General features: G+C 40.3%; 1 long non-coding RNA gene across 1 annotated transcript; it reads right to left on the bottom strand.

The window, feature by feature from the left end:
- Positions 1 to 1,414: 1,414 nt before the first annotated feature.
- On the bottom strand, positions 1,415 to 13,585 carry LOC106997143 (uncharacterized). The gene is made up of 4 exons (XR_001443271.3): positions 13,417 to 13,585; positions 11,595 to 11,861; positions 9,743 to 9,845; positions 1,415 to 2,937 (listed from the first exon to the last, which is right to left on the bottom strand). It is a non-coding gene; the product is annotated as an uncharacterized LOC106997143 (long non-coding RNA).
- Between the last annotated feature and the right edge of the window lie 5,736 nt (positions 13,586 to 19,321).

Here is a 19,321-nt window from a genome sequence, read left to right as displayed (position 1 = left end):
CTATTGACATTCTGGGCTGCGTAATTCCTTATTGTGAGCGCTGTGTTTTGCACTGCAGGAAGTTGAGCAGCATCCCTGATCTCTACCCACTAGATACCAGTAGAACACACTTCCCCTGACCCCCTCAGGTTGAGGCAACTAAAAATGTCTCCACAAATGTCCCCAGGAGCCAGAATCATCCCCAAATGAGAACTTCCTGTTCTACCTTCTGTTGTCAGAAAATTTGAATTTTGCTGCTGCTGCTTAAATAATTTTCTAGACTAAGAATCTGATGTCTGGAATGTTTTAGCACCTTATAGAGAATAGAGAAAAACATGGAGCTTATTAATAACATATATCACTTAATACATTTCTATCCTAAAACAATTCAAATCAGAACCTTAATGTTTTCCTCAAAATAGATGAAAAGAAAACAATTCTGAAGTATGACATTTCAAGTAATATATTTGTCACAAAATGCCCAATAGACAGAAATAAATGTACCAAAAATAAGGTTATTTTTACAAATATTGCTGCAAAGAAAAACAAAGCGCATTTACTAATTATGAATCATCTACAATTCTTATGTTGGCAGTTAGTCCCCAGAAATGTAGCAAAGGAAACTGATAATCTAGGAAATGCACAGTACCCCTAGAATACATCTGAATATTTTATAGTATCACCTTGCTTCCTTATATGGAAGTCTCTGAATACAGAGCCAGTGTATTTAAATTTGTAACTCTACACTTCTTCCTCCCTCACCCACATGATACTCTATTACTCAGTGGAAACATTGCAACATAAAACAATTCATCTTTTCAGAATACATCAGCACTTAAAATAGTGTGATCAGATTGAAAGGACTGTAAAAAGGTTCATTTTCTCAGGTTAGGGATGAGACCAAGTAATGCATACTTACTACTACTGCCAACATCATAAAATCATGAGAGCAAAATGGACCTAGTTTACTTGCTGGAGGTTAGCTACACAATGATGATAAATTAGCAGGGAGTTTTTAATGTGCCTACATCACCCGTGACTAGTTAGCAAAATGTTTACCTCCGAAATAAAAGCCCAAGTCAGTGGAACGTTTACAGGTCATTAGAAAAGATAAATGAAAAACCTGTCTGACCCTAACCTAGACTTGACTACACACACTCATTGCCTATGGGAAATAAGCGCAAATCAGACAGCCTATCAAACAAAACTCATGTATTGTTAAGAGGGTCCTCACTAATATGTTGCCATTCAGGGAAAGAAGACGTGGAATAATGAAGTAAAGTGAGATTTATTTTAGTTTCCTCCAAATTCCTTTCTATTTAAAACATTTTCCCATCTGTCATTAAGAGTTATCACCTTGGCAATAGCAAATGAGAAAGCAAGACTTACAGGGTATGTGTACATACGTGAATACAAGGCATTTGGCTTAACATTGTGCTTGCAACCATATTTAATTGAACAATGAATATATTCGAGTAGAATATACAGCATTATCTATTTCACCTTCTATTCATTTGTAGCAACCTTTTGGTAAGTCATCATTCAATAAAATAAATACAATTTTCTCTGAAATGTGAATGATAATTGAATAGATAGTTGAGTCTCTTATACCAATATATGAAAGCTCAGGGGGCCAAAGATTGTATCATTTCATTCCTTTGGAACATAAATGTAAGAAAAAACACTCTCTGAGACTCTAGAGCCAAACTCCAAACAAATGGTCTCTTATGTTCTCCATTGGTCTGCTTACTCTTGTTTCATTTATATTTCTTGTCAAGTCTAGTTATGTGGTTTCATGGACGCTTGTAGAGCTGAAACAGCAATCTAAGAGCAGGTTGAAAGAAGACATTCGAGAAAGGATAAAATTTGGTTGAGCAGCAAGAGATGTGTTCTTGAAAATTAAGGTTAATCTGCTGTCATCCTGGCAGCAAAGACCAGAAGCTCTAAGGCAGTCACATACCTATTTTGCCTATTACACTACAGTATCATAACAGGTAATCAAGTGATCATAACTATCAGAGAATCAGAGTTCTGGATTGTTTGGGCCCTCAAAGTCTGCTCTGGCTCTCCTTCACACCCTTTCTTTATTATCTGTCAAGTGGTCTTCTTATCTATGTTTTCATACCCCTGAAGAATGGGAATGGGCTATGTTCTGGCTCATCCAAATAACTGAGAAAGAATTAGACAAAGCCAAGGACAGAACCCTCTGGCACTCTACAAGCAATATCTATCCAGAATGACACCCATCCATTAATCAACTCAACACATTTTGGTATTGCCTGGTAAGCCTGGCTAGTCCAACATCTATGCCTATACCATTTCTCCAATTTACCAATCTAGTAGTCATAACAATAAAGGAAATAGTTAGCTTTACCTACTCTCAGAGAACTCGTGCTGACTTGTAAGTTTCACTACTATCTCTTCTCGGGATCTATGACTGTCCCTTCAGGAACACAGCCCGGAAATATTGTTCAGGTTAATAAGTTCATAAGTCAAAAGGCCATGCTTATTTATCCCTTCTGAAATCAAGAGGAATTATCTGATAACTGCAACCAAAAGAAAAGCTAAGTGGTATTTAAAAGCCCCTTGTTCACATATATAAGAATAAGAATGATATATTTTAGAAAAGTTTTCATCAAAAAGGGATTAAAATGAAAGTGTCGCATCTGAGGTAACCTTCACTTGGGTGGAAAATTTACTTACCAAAGATTCATCATCACTTAATAATCATGCCAGTTATAGGAAGTAATTCTGTAGATTGTTGGTTCCCAAAATGTGGTCCCCAGACCAGGAGCGTCATATCACCTGAGAGTCTGTTAAAAATGCAGACGCTTAGACCCCACCGAAGAACTGCCTACAGAATCAGTATCTCTGAGGATGAGGCCCAGCAATCTGTGTTAATAAGCCATCCAGTTGATTCTAGGGCACACTGGAGTTTGAGAACCACTGTCATCGAAACTAAAATAGAATTAAGATTATAATGGTTAGCCTTCAAGCATTCCTAATATAAGGCTAATGGTAATGACGATGATGATAATTTTAATAGATAACATTTTCTGGCCACTTACCTGTGCATGTAAGCCTTGTGCTCAGTACTTTAGGCTCTATATCAATTAATTGTCAGTAGAGTCCAACAAAGTACTGCTATTCCTATTTTACAGATGAGATAATGAAATTGACAAAAATTAAGAAATTTGCCCAAGGTCAGCCATTACATTGCAGAGTTGAGATAACCATCCAGGTATAGCTGATTACATACACACACCCCTCCACCCCTCACACACACACCCTCATTCTTCACTATGATGCCATGCTGCCTTCCAGAATCAAGAAAAAAAAAAAAAAAAACCTTCCCAACTTAAAATGCCTCTGTCCTGAGGACCTCATCAGGAAACATCCCCTTTTGTCCACCTTCTCAGCAGCCAATTATCTGACCCTTCAGATGAATCCTGACCTTCTCTTCCAATCTCTTGGAGCTCTAGAGACAAAATTCCCATGTTAATATGAGATTAATTTTTCTCAAAAGTGAACCTGAATTTTTCATTCTTTCTTTATATATAAAAATGGGCCAGTGTCTTCATTATAAACTGGATTGAAGCTGAAAAAGACACTCACTGGATACCATCTGGATCTTTACTACTCAACGTGTAGTACCCAGACCATCAGTACCAATCTCATTCTGGAACATGTTAGCAGTGCAGAATCTCAGGTCCCACCCCCGACCTGCTGAATTAGAATCTTCATTTTAACAAGATCCTCAGGTGATGGCACACACTGACACTCGAGAAACATTGGCTTATCTAGACATATCCTGAGGAAGATGAGATCCCAGGAAATTGAATGATCCATTCAGGGTCACAAATCTAGTTAAGTTGGAACTTACCCTCCCACTGAATATGTTTTTTTCTATATCCCTGCAGCTTTCAACAATGTTCCATAAAAATAATGTTACCGCTGCTGCTGTTGGCTAATGTTATTGAGCACTTCCTATGTTCTGGACATTGTGCTAATGACTTTATATGGATTATCTCATTTACTCTGTTACCACATTCTATGAATTTAGTACAGTTCTATTATTATCTCTTTTTTTTTTTGATAGGGAAACCAAGGCCCAGACAGATTTAAATACTTGCTGTAAGTCATGCAACTTCCAAGTGGTAAATCAGGGTTTAGAACCCATGTAATTTGACTTTGAAATCAGCCTGTACATACTGGCCTGCATGTGTATCTTTAATTTTTCTCACCACTTTCAAAACTCCTATCATACATCTCAATCAATCAATCAATCAATCAATCATATATCTAGCTAATTGTTTCGAGAGCAAAAAGTTTGTAAGACGGAGCCAGGCCAGGTGCAGTGGTTCATGCCTGTAATCCCAGTACTTTGGGAGGCTGAGGTGGGCAGATCACCTGAGGTCAGGAGTTTGAGACCAGCCTGGCAAACATGGTGAAACCCCATCTCTACCAAAAAGTACAAAAATTAGCTGGGTGGCGCATGCCTGTAGTCCCAGCTACTCAGGAGGCTGAGGTGGGAGAATCACTTGAACCCAGGAGATGGAGGTTGCAGTGAGCCCAGATCATGTCTCTGCACTCCAGCCTGGGCAACACACCCTGTCTAGAGAAAAAAAAAAGATGGTGTCATACTGCTTGATGTTTATTTTCCTTTTATCAATCTCAGTAATGGCAGTTCTTTTCTATAACTGCTTAGAAAAGAAAGCAAAAGGTCCCTTACCTTCCATCCCATCATCTCATCCCTTATAGCTCAGTTGTCCTACCCTTCAGCTATCCTTCCCAACCCCTCTCTCGTCACCTCAGGAGCCCTGGTTTAGCAATCATTGTGACTTTGAGGTTGTGAAGTCCTTGCCTACTGAGTTGAAAAGACAAGAGAGCTGTTGATTCCCTACTTCAGGAGTGCTCAAAAGTTAGAGGGAAAAAAACATAGGAACAGTTATGGCAGAGCCATATCTTAGATTAATGAATTGCTTTTGTGTGCTTTCTTGAAAACTTAACATGTAAGAGGTTATTTCCAGTAGCAACTTTTGCATACCAATCAACTTAACATCTGAAATGCAACCCACGAGTAAATTAGAAGGAGTCTATGTTATGTTCCAAAATGATTATAAAAATTCCATTTCTCTACAGCACCTTTAAAAAGTGTTGAATGTTCTAGAGTAAAATGATTTTCCTTATAAGATGCTGGTACATCCCCCTCACACTGTAGACACACACATTCAATAAGTAAAAATAATATGAGAAAAGCCCAGATCTATAAAAAAACACCTGAATTAGAATATGACTTTAACATTTGATTTTGAGTTAACTATTAAGCATCATGAAAACAGTCTTCCATTTGCACAAAAGCCAATTTCTACATAACTTTTCAGAGTCTGGCTAGTATATGTAACAAGATGAACTACAGATACTTTTGCTAGGGTCACTGTGGATCTAGACAATAAACAAATACTTTAAAAATCTTTGCTATGTGAATCATAAATAACATGTCTGCACAGATTTGTTACATTCCCAAAGAAAAGTATTGGAGAATTTTATTCATATCTGGAAACAAACTCAGTTCATTTATTGGTGTTCTCCATAAAGCGCACGCACACACACACACACACACACACACTCTCATGCACACAAATAGACACATGGTGCTTGATTCGAAATATCTTCTTTTAGGCTTCAGTATCCTCAAAGTAAAGGCCTTTCCTTATTCATGTTTTAATTTATTTTACTATGGCTACTTGTTTTCTTGTCTTACTAAATATTTGCTGAACTGAATAACACACCTTAACTACATATATCTGGAATTTCTGTTGTGAACTTTATTTAATGGCAAATGGAAACGATTTGTGGGTTTTGTGGGGCTATCATTTTCAATCTCCTGATTTTTGTGATTTTGAGAGGCTGGCCATAATGCTATAGAGTTCTCTGATTTTATTTCTTTGGTACAAAAAAAGCAAAATGAATGAATTGTGATTGAGCCATGGAACCCAGTTGCTTGCATATGTAATAGGGATTCTAAATTACCACATAAACACAGCTGCAGTTTTTCAGTCCGAAGGCCTCGAGAAGCATGCCGACTGGGGAGTGGGGGTATTTGGAGCTCTAAATTTAAGTGCATTATTATGAGCTGTGATAGACAATCATCCCTTCTTATTTAAATCTCTGGGCAACTATAAAACTAGACTGAGTCAAGTTTCTTATCTATGCCCAAATCTGAGCAAGCAAGCTTAGCTCATATCTTAAAAGTTGACAGTTGTACTTTATGGTATGTCATCAGCTGCTACATTTATGAAGCTACCAGAAGGTTAATAGTTTAGGAACAGTTTATACTTTAATTATCTCATAAAAGATATTTCAAGTCATCCAAATTGATATACATCATGCTTTCTTGTAGGGCAATGACTTCACACAGGAAAACAGATGTTTATTTACATATACAGACACATATATACACATTAAAACATTTGTGCATGAATTTTAGCTTGAAAACAATAAGGAAAGGTAAATTTTAAAATACATTTTCTTGCTAGTTTTCAAATCACTCATATTAGAGGAGAAAATACCTCTACATAAACTTGTTCACTAAATTTGTTATTTAAATTAATTTAACAAGAAATATGTTTCATGATTTAAGCAGTGCTTTCATAAAGTTTATAATTCAATGCCTTCTTTTAATATGCTTAATAATATTTAAGATATTTTGAACAAAATTAATTAATCATTTATGGAAAATAGAATCCTATGGCTATAATCCCTTAAAGTATTCAATTGAAGCAAATCAAATCAGGAAAGTTTTGCATACAAAATGAAATGAGAACTATCACCGTGCCTTAATACTAATTAAATTAATTCAATAAAAAATTGGAATCAGAGTCAAAATGGCCACATTACAGCATTGACTCTGATTCCAATTTTTTATTGGATACACAAGATGGAAACCATTGACCTCAGACTGCTGTAAGCCCTCAAAAATGGAACACCTGTGTCTAATTCTGTATTTGTGAAAACTATGTTGTCCCTCATTATATTTTTCCCCTTATTCCTTGGTAGTAAAACTTCTAGCTGTACATATGGCTCCCGAGAATGAAGACTGTGCTCCCTAGCATCCCTTCAGCATCTTTGGGGCTACTGGATAAATTCTGAGCAATGGACATAAACAAAGTGTTGTGTGGTTGCATCTGGGAAGTTCCTTTATGCTTTGCCCCTTATTTTTCACCCTCCTCTTCCTGATGGCTGGACATTTGTACAATGGCCAGACCTGGAGAAACCATCTTGGGGGCCCTTGGGAATGGAGGTCCAGCCTTGGGGAGCAACAAAGTCAGAGGATCCTAAATTTCAAGAAGTAGGATCCTGGAACTTGGGCTTATAGACTTTTAAATGAGAGATGATAAAAACAGAAAGGCCTATTTCATTTAAGAAATGAATAGTTTTTATTTTTCTATTACTTCTAGTCAAACCTAATCCCAATTCCTATTTGGCTGTGACATCAGATCCTTGTGCAGTGACTGACACATAGGGGGTGTTCAATAGATGTTTGAAGCAATCTGGGAGGTATTCCTGATACCTTCTCCTTCCCCATATCCAACTCAGCATTGACTTCTATCAGTTTTACCTTCTGACATCTCTCAAATCTGTGCACTTGTCTTAATCCCCCTCTACTCATGTGAGCTGAAGCTTGCCTAGACCTTGTCTTGCCTAGGCTACTCAAAAGCCTTCTGAACAGTGTCATCATATCACACCCTTTTCCAGTAAAAAACTCATTTTTTGGTTTTTTTAGGAGCCAAATCCTTGACATAGGCTATAGGTCTTATTTCACATCACTTTTAGTCTTGCCGTCTGAGTGCCCCATTTCCTTCCCACCTTTTCTGAATTCACTTCTAGGAATCCTCAGGACTCCCCTTAGCACTTCCCAGAAAAGACTTCCTTCTGCAGAAAATCTCTCATTATCTTTTTATGGAACCACACATTTCTGTATGTGACATAGCCTGTCTCTCCCAGTAAAATCTAAGCCCCAAAGAGGTAGCCACTGTGGATGTTTTATATACTTTTATATCCTCAGTGTCTAGTATGGTGCCTGGTACATATTAGATGCTTAATATAATTTGCTGAATGAATAAATGGTATTGCAAATGCCATTGTTGGGATTTGGCAAATCAGTGGGCTGGCAGTTACTGGGATTTAAAAGACAGAAAGAGAGGAGGAAAGAGAGAAGGGGAGAGAGGGAGAGGGAGAGACAGAGAGAGAGAGAGCAGTGGCGGGGGGGGGGGGGACTTTTATGTTTACCTTATAAAATAGCCATTTAGCTCCCTCGCTTAGTCAAATTCTAAATAATCTTAACTCCTAAGATTGGATGGACTAAAGTTTGAAGCCTACTGTCTTCCCATCACTGTCTTGAGCCTGACATCTAATAATTAGATCAGCAGTCATCAAAGTGATTCCAAGACCCCTGGTGGTCCTCAAGACCATTTCTGGGGGGTCCATGAGATCCTGCCTTTCCAAGCTGGATACAGTCATATTTTCTTCACATACTTCAACTCAAACAACATACTGCAGCAGATTGAATGCAGAAGCAGTTATGGGACTCCAGCTATACTATTACACTAAATGCTATGGTTTGAATGCTCACTCGAAAAATCATGTTGAAATTTCATTGGATAAATTAATTGGGACATGGGACCTTCAGGTGGTAGATTAATACCCTTATTGCAGGAGCTGGGTATTTATCTCAGGAGTGGGCTCCTGATAAAAGGATGAAGTATGGTTTCTGTTTTTCTCTCTGCCTTACATGCTTCCTTGTCCTTCTGTCATGTTATGATGTAGCAAGACGGTCCAACAGATACAGCCCCTTGATCTTGGACTTCCCAGCCTCTAGAACTATGAGCCAAATAAATTTATTTTCTTTTAAAATTATCCGGTCTGTGATGTTCTGTTATATTAGCAAGAAACGACATTTTAACATTTTGCAAAAATGTAAAATAATGCCTTTTGTTCACTAAATAGTTTCTTGTTTTGGAAAATATAGTTGTTTTTAAGAAAACATGTTCTTTACATTAATACATAAGGATTTATCATTGTTAATTTTAAATGATTAGTAAAAATATTTTAAACATTACTCATTTTCCATTCCAATACTATTGATGCTATTTATAATACCCTATTTATTGATGCTATTTATATATCCTATTTATAATCCTCAGAACCAAAGCTCTTTGGGGTCCTCAATACTTTTTGAGAGTATGAAAGAGTCTTGAGACCGAAGCATTTGTGAACTGCTGCAGTGAAAAAATCATTTCTTTGGTTTAAGACTTAGTCTCCTTAATCTCTCAAACTACAAGTAAGTAGGAATGCAGCAGTAGAAAGAACCTAGATTTTTGGCATTAGTCAATGTGGCTTGGAAAGCTGGTGTAGCCTTTAACTGGTTGTGTGACCTTGAGGAAGTCAAGTAACTTCTGAGAGTCTCATTTTTCTCTTCTTAGGATAAAAACACCTCTGCAGGTTATTGTGAAAATAAACGAAAAACATGAGAAAGCACTCAGCATAGTGCTGGCACATAATAGGTATGCGTTTGGCACACAGAAGTATTAAATTTTATTGTCGACTATACATTGGTGTGTGTTTGTTAATCTTTTTTCAAATAGCTTTTAACGGTCTGGTGATGCAGTGGTATGTGGTAAAAGTTTAGTAACTAGGTCTCTGGAAATAAAGATTCCTGTTTTTTAGAATTTGCTGACTCCCATGCTGTAAATATTCCTACCTTGGCTGATTTTAATGTTTGTTTGGAGGAGATGGACTCAAATCACTTGTGAACAGGTATGAGGCAGTTTCAGCATAAAATGTTCTGGGCCCATGAGTGGAATCTAGAAAGAGGAGACACATAAGGTAGAATAAGAGTCTCAGGACCTGATGGCAAAATTTCAGCTAATTTAATATTTTGCCTCAAGCCTTTCCTTTAACGCTTAGAGTTCCCAGTTTTCTTTTTGGTTGGATTGAATCATTGGTATCACCAACAGGGTGCCATGAAGACTTTCGTATTCAAGTTATCTGCCACCGACTCTCATATTTCCACCAGAAGAGTTACTATTTGGGGAGACATATTGTCCAGTTAACTTAGTTAAAATAAGGGATCATTGGCAGATTAGTCTAGCTTAGATGTCACAGATGTAATGCCCTAAAATGATGCTGCAGAACAGTGGATCTCAAATAGTGCACCCCAGACAAGCAGCAAGGCATCACCTGGTTGTTGGAATTGAAAATTATCAGATCCCACTCAGCCCTATTACATTGTAAATTCTGGGGGTGGGGCCCAGCAATCTGAGTTTTAACAAGCCCTTCCTAAAGAACCCCTGGTGTAGGAGGGGTGGGAAGACTGCAGTGTTTGGAGCAGGGAGTGATCTGGGCATCCTCAGTACCCCAAGGGAGCCTGGGGCAAAGACAAGCTGAGACTGGGCACAGTAGGTGCTGTTGGTTCCCAGCTGGAGCCCCTTCATTGATCTGGTACTTCCCTCCCCTTCTGTGGTGTGTTGATTGCTAAGGGCCCAAAGATGTTCCCTTCTCTGGAGTACTGCCAGGGCTGCATGACAATAGCTACAAAAGCCTCCCCCTTTGCTTCAAAGTGAGACTAACCCTGTGATGTAGTTCATGTTCCTAGTGGGATAGACTAAAGTCAGTTTCCAGTTGAGATGAGAGTCTTGCTCACCTTCTCCCCTGCCCAATTCTGCTCCCCCCACTCTTCTCCTAACAGCACTCCTGACGATAATTGCCTCAGCATGAATCTTGGTCACAGGTTCTGCTTCTAGGAAACCTGATCTGAGACGGGGTTTCAAAGTTAGACAATTCTGGGCTTGTGTCTGGACTTCCCGGCTTGTTAACTATGTGACTTCAGGTTTGTTGGGTAATCTCCCTTGTCTTAGTTTCCTTAGGTGTTAAATGGAGATAATGATGCCCACTTTGGGGGTTTGCTGTGGTAATGAAAGGGACACTGTATAGAAGTCCTCAGCACAGTGCCTAGAGGGTGGTATGGACTGTCCAGAGCCTCCTTTGATCTTTCACTGACTCGCCTTTTGGCCTTGGGCATGTTAATGTTTTCATGTTGTCTGTTTCCTTTGTGGGGACTCACGATGTGTCTAACACCAGGCTACCTCATTAATAACTAGAAGTGAGAAATATTGTTTCAAGTGGTAAAGTACTTGGCAAAATGTGGAGTGTGGGCACAAAGCATAACGAGCACTAACTATACAACAGAAGGTGGAGATACTGGGAAAGAAGTGTCTGGGAGTTCAGAGGCTGGGAGAGGTGGGTGCTCTGGCTAGAGGCTTCCTGGGATTTTCCTCCCCCACCCCCTCCCAAGTAGCAGCAGCACAGTGAACTTGAAGACCTTGGAAACTGCAACTTGGTTCTGCCCAAGTCTGAGAAGTCTTATAAACCCCCAGGCAAAAAAAGGAGAGATTGGGATGACTTCCCGCCTATGCCCTGTCTTTATCCAGAGTTCCTTCTTGTCTTTGAGGTCTAGACTCAGTTGTCTCTTCACAGAAGCCTTCTCCAACCAGCCCATTTTACATGCCCTTCTCCATCTCATGGCCCAGTTTTACTATTTTCCCAGCACTTACCTCCACTAGGCAGTAGTTTGTCCGGGTGTTTGCTGAGGTGTGTATAGTCTGTCTCCTGTTGGAACTCCTGAGGGTAGGGGCTCAGTGTGTCCTGCGCCCTGCTCTTTCCCAGCTACACAGTAGGTCCTCAATCAATACTTGGTCTTGGAGCCACTGGATTCTAAGATATTGTTGGTAAGTGGTAAGCGGGTGCAGCCCTTTGGAAACCTCTTGGCCATGTCTACCAAAGCTGAGCAAATGCCTTCGTAAGATCCAGCAATTCCATTCCTAGTTATTTATCCACAGAAAAGGAAAAGTGGTCATCAAAAGGCATCTACCAGAATGTTCACAATAGCATTTTTTATAACAATCACAAAACTGGAAGCTACCTATATTTCATTAAAATAGAATGAATAAACGAATTGTAATATATACAAAGGAATACTGTGTACAGCAATGAGAAACAACCATCTTCAACCATAGGCAAAAACATGGATGAATCTCACTAGCATGCTATTGAGTGAAAAGAAACCAGACACAAAAGAGCACGTTCCCTATGATTCTATCTACATAATGTACAAAAACAGGCAAAACTAGTCCTGGTGTTGGAAGACAGGGTAGGGATTGCCCCGATTGGTGGAAGAGCTGAGGGGGCATTGAGGGTGCAGGTCATGTTCTGTTGCTTGGTGTGACTGCTAGTTAAACAGGTGTGTGAAGTTCGTGAACAAGCATCTAGCTGTGCATCAGGCACCTTTGATACTGCAATGAAATATACATTACAACAATTGCATGGGGTTTTGCCCAGGACAGTGTAGCCGGCCTCAATAAAATTTCCATTAAAAAAGACCTGCTGGGAGCTTGGAGTCCCAGAGTTAGGAGCTCACTCCTGCAAGATCCGCGCGGCCCCATCCTCCCTGTTCTTCCGACGCTCTGCCAGGCCAGCGAGGGCTCACCAAGCTGCCTAACGCACAGCGGAGGAGACTCGAGTCCCGGGACCCGGGAGGGGTCGCCCAGCGCTCTCAGCCGGCTCGCAGAGCCAGGGCCGGGCTCAGGGAGCTTCACAGCAAGAAACACTTAAGGTGTAAAGCTCCAGCGAGCAGTCGATTCTCAGTCCTGCAGCCTAAGGCAGCCCCTCCAAGCCGTGGGCGCCTGCCGTCCGTCTCCTCACCGGGGCGCCCTTTACTCGGTCACCCGGGGCACGCCCAGGGGCTTCGCCGAGCTTCGGTCCGCCGTGGTCGCGGCCGCCGGTCGCCAGGAGCCCGGAGCCGGGACACGGGGGTTGGGGGTGGGTTCCAGTGTCGCGCGGGAGTTCAAAGCCCGGCACTGGCACGGGGTTCCGCCGCCGCAGCCGCTGGAGCCTTGGGCTCCCGCCGCGGGGAGAGCGGGGGGAGGGCGCCTGTCCCGGAGTGACCCGGCGGCGGAGGAAGGGCGGGCCGCAGGCGGCGGGCCCGGGGGACCGTGAGCGGGCGGGCGAGGAGCGGGTGGAGGTCGACTGAGTGGGGGCCACGAGGCCGGCGCCTGGTCGGGAAGAGAGTGGGAGATTCCCCCGCGAGTTCAGACCCGGGACTGAGGGAAGAGACACTTGGAGTCCTGCGTCTCCAAGTTTTGCTCCAATGCCCTTGGCATTGAATGCATGTGTGGCATCTATCCTGGCTTAGGCGATTTGATGTTTTCAATAGGCCTAACCTCACCAGTGGTGTGCCCGGCCCGGCTGGCTGGCGGCTGCTGTCCCCAAGCCCCCCGCCTTGCACCCACCATTTACGCAGTCACCAGGCCTTTGCACTGCCCAGCGCTGGAGGGGGCGACCAGAGCCTTAAAGGCTCCACGGAGGGCAGACTCTTACCTCCTGACTTATTCCTCCTTGCGCGGCAGGGGGTACTGAGGTCAGGGGTCCGGTGGGAGGCTGGACTGTGTGTGTGTGATGGGCGGAGGAGTGGGGGGAAGGGAAGTGGGCGGTAGGTTGAGAGTCTGTAACAGCAGCACATCCCAGGTTCCACCCCACCCACGGGGCTGGTCAATCCTCCCGTCTCCTGGGGTTTGTGTGAGAGGAGAGTACAAAGGTCAGATTGTCCAAAGGATAGTGGGTTCTGCTCTGAGATTTAATCGTGAAGGCATCGCGAAATGGCCATTGAATTTCTCGATCATCACAGAAGAAAACATACTACTTTGAGTTTCCTGAAGTGATTTTAATTTTCATCTGGGCAGGTGGTGATAACTTCTGGAAACACCAAGGACTAAAAAGAAAGGAAACTGCAGAAAGTGGAGGGCCACAGAAGCAGCAGCTCACAGGCTTTTTCTCAGGGGCTTGTCTCAGCTAGTGTTCCAGGACTAGCAATCCATAAACATTGCTTGCCCTGGGGAGGGGGGAGATTTCACCAATACTACATCTCTTCAATTTTTACCTATTTCCTTTACTTGGTCCTATTTTTACGTGGTCAAAGAAACACCTGTATCGTATACTCAGATTTTCCCCTTAATTATAAGTTTCAAAAAAAAAGTCAATAAAAGACAAAATGGGAAGTGTTGAAGCACTGTCCAGAAACTGTAGTAATAGCAATATAAAAAGAAGGGTAGTAAACTGACCTTAGCAAATTTGCACTGCCACTAATTTGCTAGTCAAGTGACCCTAGTTTCCTGACTCTGTTTCTTTAGTAAAATGTGGGCGTTATCATAGGTGACCCCAAATCCTGAAGTTCCTTTGTGTGTGTGTGTGGAGGGGTGAGATTTAAAAATTTGATTCAAATAAATTTCCATTCGCTGTATAGTTCAATATTTAATTCCCTGCCTGTTTTAAGCTGAGGAATAGATGTCTGAACATACATTTCCTCATCCTAAATCCCTTTGATCCTCTCATAATGCTCAAAGTGCAGTGCTGATGTCTGGCAGGCTTTGTGTTCAGTTTGTACCATTTGCAAATGTAGTGAGGATTACGGTGGAATGGAGGAAAGAATGGCTGCAGGATTTCTTGGACCAGAGAAACTCACACTTCTCTTTCCATTTTCACTCTCATTAGCACACAACTTTTAAAAGTTGGCCTGGGCACAGCAACACTTTCACACATCCATACTAAAATCCATGCTAATCTTTCCCATGGGATGTAATTCAATTGAATTGACATTCTAATAAAATACTGGCGAAGACACAATCACAGTTTCCCTGCAATGCGTAATTAAAATAGCACTATGCAGTTGCTTACACTTCAGATAATGGCTTCCTACATGTTGTTGGTTGTAAAATTTCAGGGTTTTCATTTCTGTATGTTAATAGAACATTTAAAAACTATCCTTTTTAGCAAAGTGGGTTGTAATCTTAGTTTGTCGTTGCTAGGAATGTGCTAAAGCCTAAGTCTGCTTTCAGATTGGTCTTGGGCAGTAATTTAATGTATCAAAAATTGCCTTCAAATCTGTGCTTTCTGTTGGTAGCTTACTGAGCCCCCTCTCCTACCTTGAAATCATTGGCACAGATATACATGTGCTTAGGAGTGGTTTGAATCTACCATATATACATTTGGGAAGTCTTAACTATCTTCTAAAAGACTAAAGAGTAAGGGATGATTTACCTTGGATAATGAAACTCAGATTTTGCTGTTGTTTCTGTTCCAAAGTGTTTTATACTGATAAAGCAACCCCAGTTTAGCATTGCCATTGAGAACACCGTGCCGAAATACTATGCACTTTGGGTTCCTTCACTTCACTTAAAATCTATGGTTGCTAAATTGTTGATACTCTAGGTTATGAATTAACCGATAGTCAAACTGAACAATTCCCCATTGACAGTTTTTGTTCAATGGCCAAGAACACCTGAAATTTGGATAAAGGAGCTGGAAAGGAAGAATGGGCCCCTTTGTGGATTCCTACATGTTTTAGGTAAAGCTTGATTAGTTGTTCCTCACCTGTATTCTGGGGCTATTTTTAGCAGTGCCCTTAGCTAGATGTATTTACTCATGGGGCATAACCTTACTGATACTGTACGTTTGTAATATTAACAATCTCTGACTTAGGAATGTGGTCTGAGTCATAGAACACCTCAGAAAGTGGGTAAAGCTTATTATCGAAGCTGGAAACGGCCACATCATTTATTGAGGCTCAAGGCATTTAAACACTAATGACTCGCACATGAACTCTAAACTAGGTTTACCCTCCAAAGTGGAGATAGGTCATGGCTGCCCAGACCAGTGAGGAGGGGGAGGATTGAACTGTGAAGTGTATTGAAGTATATTCCCTACAAGTATTTCTCTTTGAGCAGAGCTGTATATTTAGGTAGACTGCTCTCAGGCAGAATGAAACAAGATGGCGCCCACCACTCACAACCAGGAACCAAACAGCAAATAATCCAAATTCTGTGTTTACAGGGCTTTCATGCTCAGTAAAATGCATAAGTACTTTTATTACGGTTCTTAAAATTAGAAAACCATACTCCTATTTTGCTTTCATTTTCCTTTGGGATTTAAATAAAGCACTCCTACCCCCCTGCCTCCCGACCCCAGATCACACCCTCTTTTGGCTGTGTTAACAAAAATTAGGTCCAGGAGACAGAAGGGGGTGCACATATATGTGGGAACTGTGCAGAGTGAACAGTATTGGTAAAAGAAAATTAAGCTCAAGACAGAAACTAAATAGAGATGTGAAAGAGAAAGGCTAAGCTAGACTTTCAAGCAATTGAACATTTCTCGTTTGTTTTACAGTGAGAACCGCTGCCCCACCAGACCAACAGTATTTTAAATGTGAATTCTGTCTCCTTACCAGCTGTTTCAATTAGGCAAGGTAGCTGTGTAACACATAGACCCCAAGATAAATAATGGCACAAAGAATAGTCAATGATAGTTTTTCTTGGTTGGGGTGTAGTGGTGGCTATTCTCCTTCATGTTGTTACTCTAAGACCCTGGCTTTTCTTATCTGTGTCTCCACTATCCCTTTGATGTAATCTTTTGCATCTAGGTAGAAGGGGCGAAGTAGGGTCAAGGGAGCATCTGCTTGAAAGCTTTGAGCTAAAAGTGGCACACATAATTTTTGTTCACCTTCTCTTGGCTGGAACTCAGCCTTGTGGCCCTACCTCCCGTGAGAAAGCCTGGGGTATATGGCCCAGCTGTATGACAAGGAAGAGAAGGGAACGGAGCCTCTGCACAGCCAGCAGCCTGAGCCACATCATCTTATCCCAAATGCTGTAGTCATAATAGCAAATATTTATTAGTGCTTATTATGTGCTAAAGGCTTCATATACATTTTTTTCCCACTTAATCCTCACAACAACCCTATGAGGTAAGAAATATCACTCCCATTTTACAGATGGTAAAACTGAAGTTTGGCAAGGTTAAAAAAAACTTGCACAAAGCCGAATGGCAAATGGAGAGTCAGAACACATACTTAAGATGCTCTTTGTCTGAGGGGTCAGAATTCTTTTCTAAGCTAGAGAATGGGCCTGGACAGGGAAGCAGAGACAATAGCTAACCAGTATCTTTCCCTCTTTTGCAAAGAACTAAAGAACTGTTATTTCTTCCTCCTTTGCCAAATGTCCCTTTGGAGATGCTGAGAGGAGAGAGGCTGGTGGAAGAATTGGAGGAGGGAGGTGATTAAATCACCTTAAACCTGTTTTTAAAATCTCCATTTTCAAAAGCTTTCTGTATTTAACAATGCTTGACTGTGAGAGACACTAGCCCCTTTTTGGGGCCAGCAGAGTAACAGAACGCAACTTCTAACAGACTGGCTGGCGTGCTAAGGTAGCAATTGTATTTAAATTTCAGTTTCAGTAACTCTAGCTGGAAACACCTAAAGCATAAGGAAGGAAGGGGTATCAGGGCACATTTTCACCCCTTCAATTGCTCCGGGGGCTACAGATGGAAAGTTTTATGTGACAGAGTTTATTTTTGCAACTTGCAATTTTCCTCTCCTTTGAAAATTAAGGTGGCCTAAAAAAGTCTTATATGTGGGCCAATACAGCAATAAATTTATGAAGTGAAAAAGTAAAGGTTTTGTGGTGTCATAAGCTCACCCACACTATACATACATTTATTACTTAAAATGCTCCAGATTTAAGTTTCATTATGGAGCGAGTGTGTTATAAGCAAACTAACTTAGGATTTCAGAGTTTTTGAAATTAAATAGCAGCTCATGGTGCTCATGTAATTTGTTTATTTTTATAGCAATGTTATGTCCTGAAAATAAACAAACAAACAAAAATCAGAGTCTGAAAAGCTTCAAGGTTTGTATGTACCTGAGCACAGAAAGTTAGAAAACATTCACTTTTAATGAAGCCAACATTTTAAAATTTAGAAATTCTTTTAAGGAAAGTCAAAATTTGGATGATCGTTTTTAATGCTTAATTATACATATACATATATATGTATATCCATAAGCTATGAAAGTCAGTTAACAAAGGCGTAGAAATAGGATGAAAAGTGTTCTTTAAAGGCGATTTGCTAAACTTCCCCACTGAGTTCTGTTTATCCTGACCTGGCAAGGCTGCTGTATTTCAATTCAGGGCTTCTTTTGCATACAGAAGTACAGACTTGCTGAGCTGAGCCAAATCTGTCTATCCAATTACTGGGTAAGAGAGCTGACTGTAGCTTTAGGCAAAACCTGTAATCTGTAAAACTCTATAGTATCAGTGACAGCCTAATCACAGGGAAGAACCAATAGAGTGTATATGTTACTTGAGTGTTACACAGATGCATAGTTCTCTCTACAAATAACCCACTTCAAATCTAACACCAAAGAGCGATGAAATATACAGAGCCTTGAAAAGAAATATCATTTGCTATCTCTACAGTAATTTTTGGATAGAAGGGTTTTCAAAGGGAAATAAATTCTCAGCAGTGTATTGCAAATCACTTAGCTGAGTACTAGTTTGAATGCTTTTATTACGTTCAATAAAAATCTGGTTTAGCAACTGTTGCTCTCAACATCTAGCTATTTTAGTGACTTTATAACATTTGGTAAAATTATATTTTGCTAGAATTTACATTGTTTATAAAGAGAATGAATTCAAGGGTAATGTTTGATTACATTTTATCACACAAAATCCAATAATGATTTAAATTTAAGATGAAAAGTTAATCTCTATAAAAACATAATGTTGAGTGAAAGCAGCAAGATATAAAACATGTACATACTGTATATGACATATAAAATTAAAAGGCAGGCAAAAATTTATTTATCTAGCATGTTAGAGGTCGGGAGCAGGAATATCTCTAGGGAGGAAGGCAGGCAGAGTGGTTGGGGGAGGCAAAGAAGTGAACTTTTAGGGTGATGATAATGTTCGATTTCTTAACCTAGGTCCTACTTATACTCCGTGTGTTCATTTGTGATAATTCATTGAGCTGTAAACTTAAGATTTGTACATTTTTCCATATGTGTGTAATAAGCTAATTTAAAAAGTTAAAAAAATTCATCTCTACAATGTAATGTTAATGTTTTAAGAAAGAAAGGATTACAATTATGAGCATAGATTGCGTATTTTTGAACCAACTATTAGCTTTGTAGTCACAAAAGCGCTAGTCAATGTTGTTTTTTTTTTTTAAATTCAGATTACTTCCCACTTTAGTTTATAAAAATAATTCAATTTCTATGGAAAAAGTGAAATAGATTTAATCTGTATGGATTACAATGGGAAAGTGAATTCTTTTTTCTCATGCATGGAAATATGGGCAAGAATAAAATCAGGGCAGGGTATACTTAAGAAGATACTTTAATTCATGTTATCAGTATATCTTATAAGAAACTGAAAACCCCTGTAAGTGAGATTTTGCTAGG

This window comes from Macaca mulatta, chromosome 2, assembly GCF_049350105.2.
Source record: "Macaca mulatta isolate MMU2019108-1 chromosome 2, T2T-MMU8v2.0, whole genome shotgun sequence".
Taxonomy (NCBI): Eukaryota; Metazoa; Chordata; class Mammalia; order Primates; family Cercopithecidae; genus Macaca; species Macaca mulatta.
The sequence above is the reverse complement of the archived record's forward strand: the minus strand, read 5'-3'. Positions and strand labels throughout refer to the sequence as shown.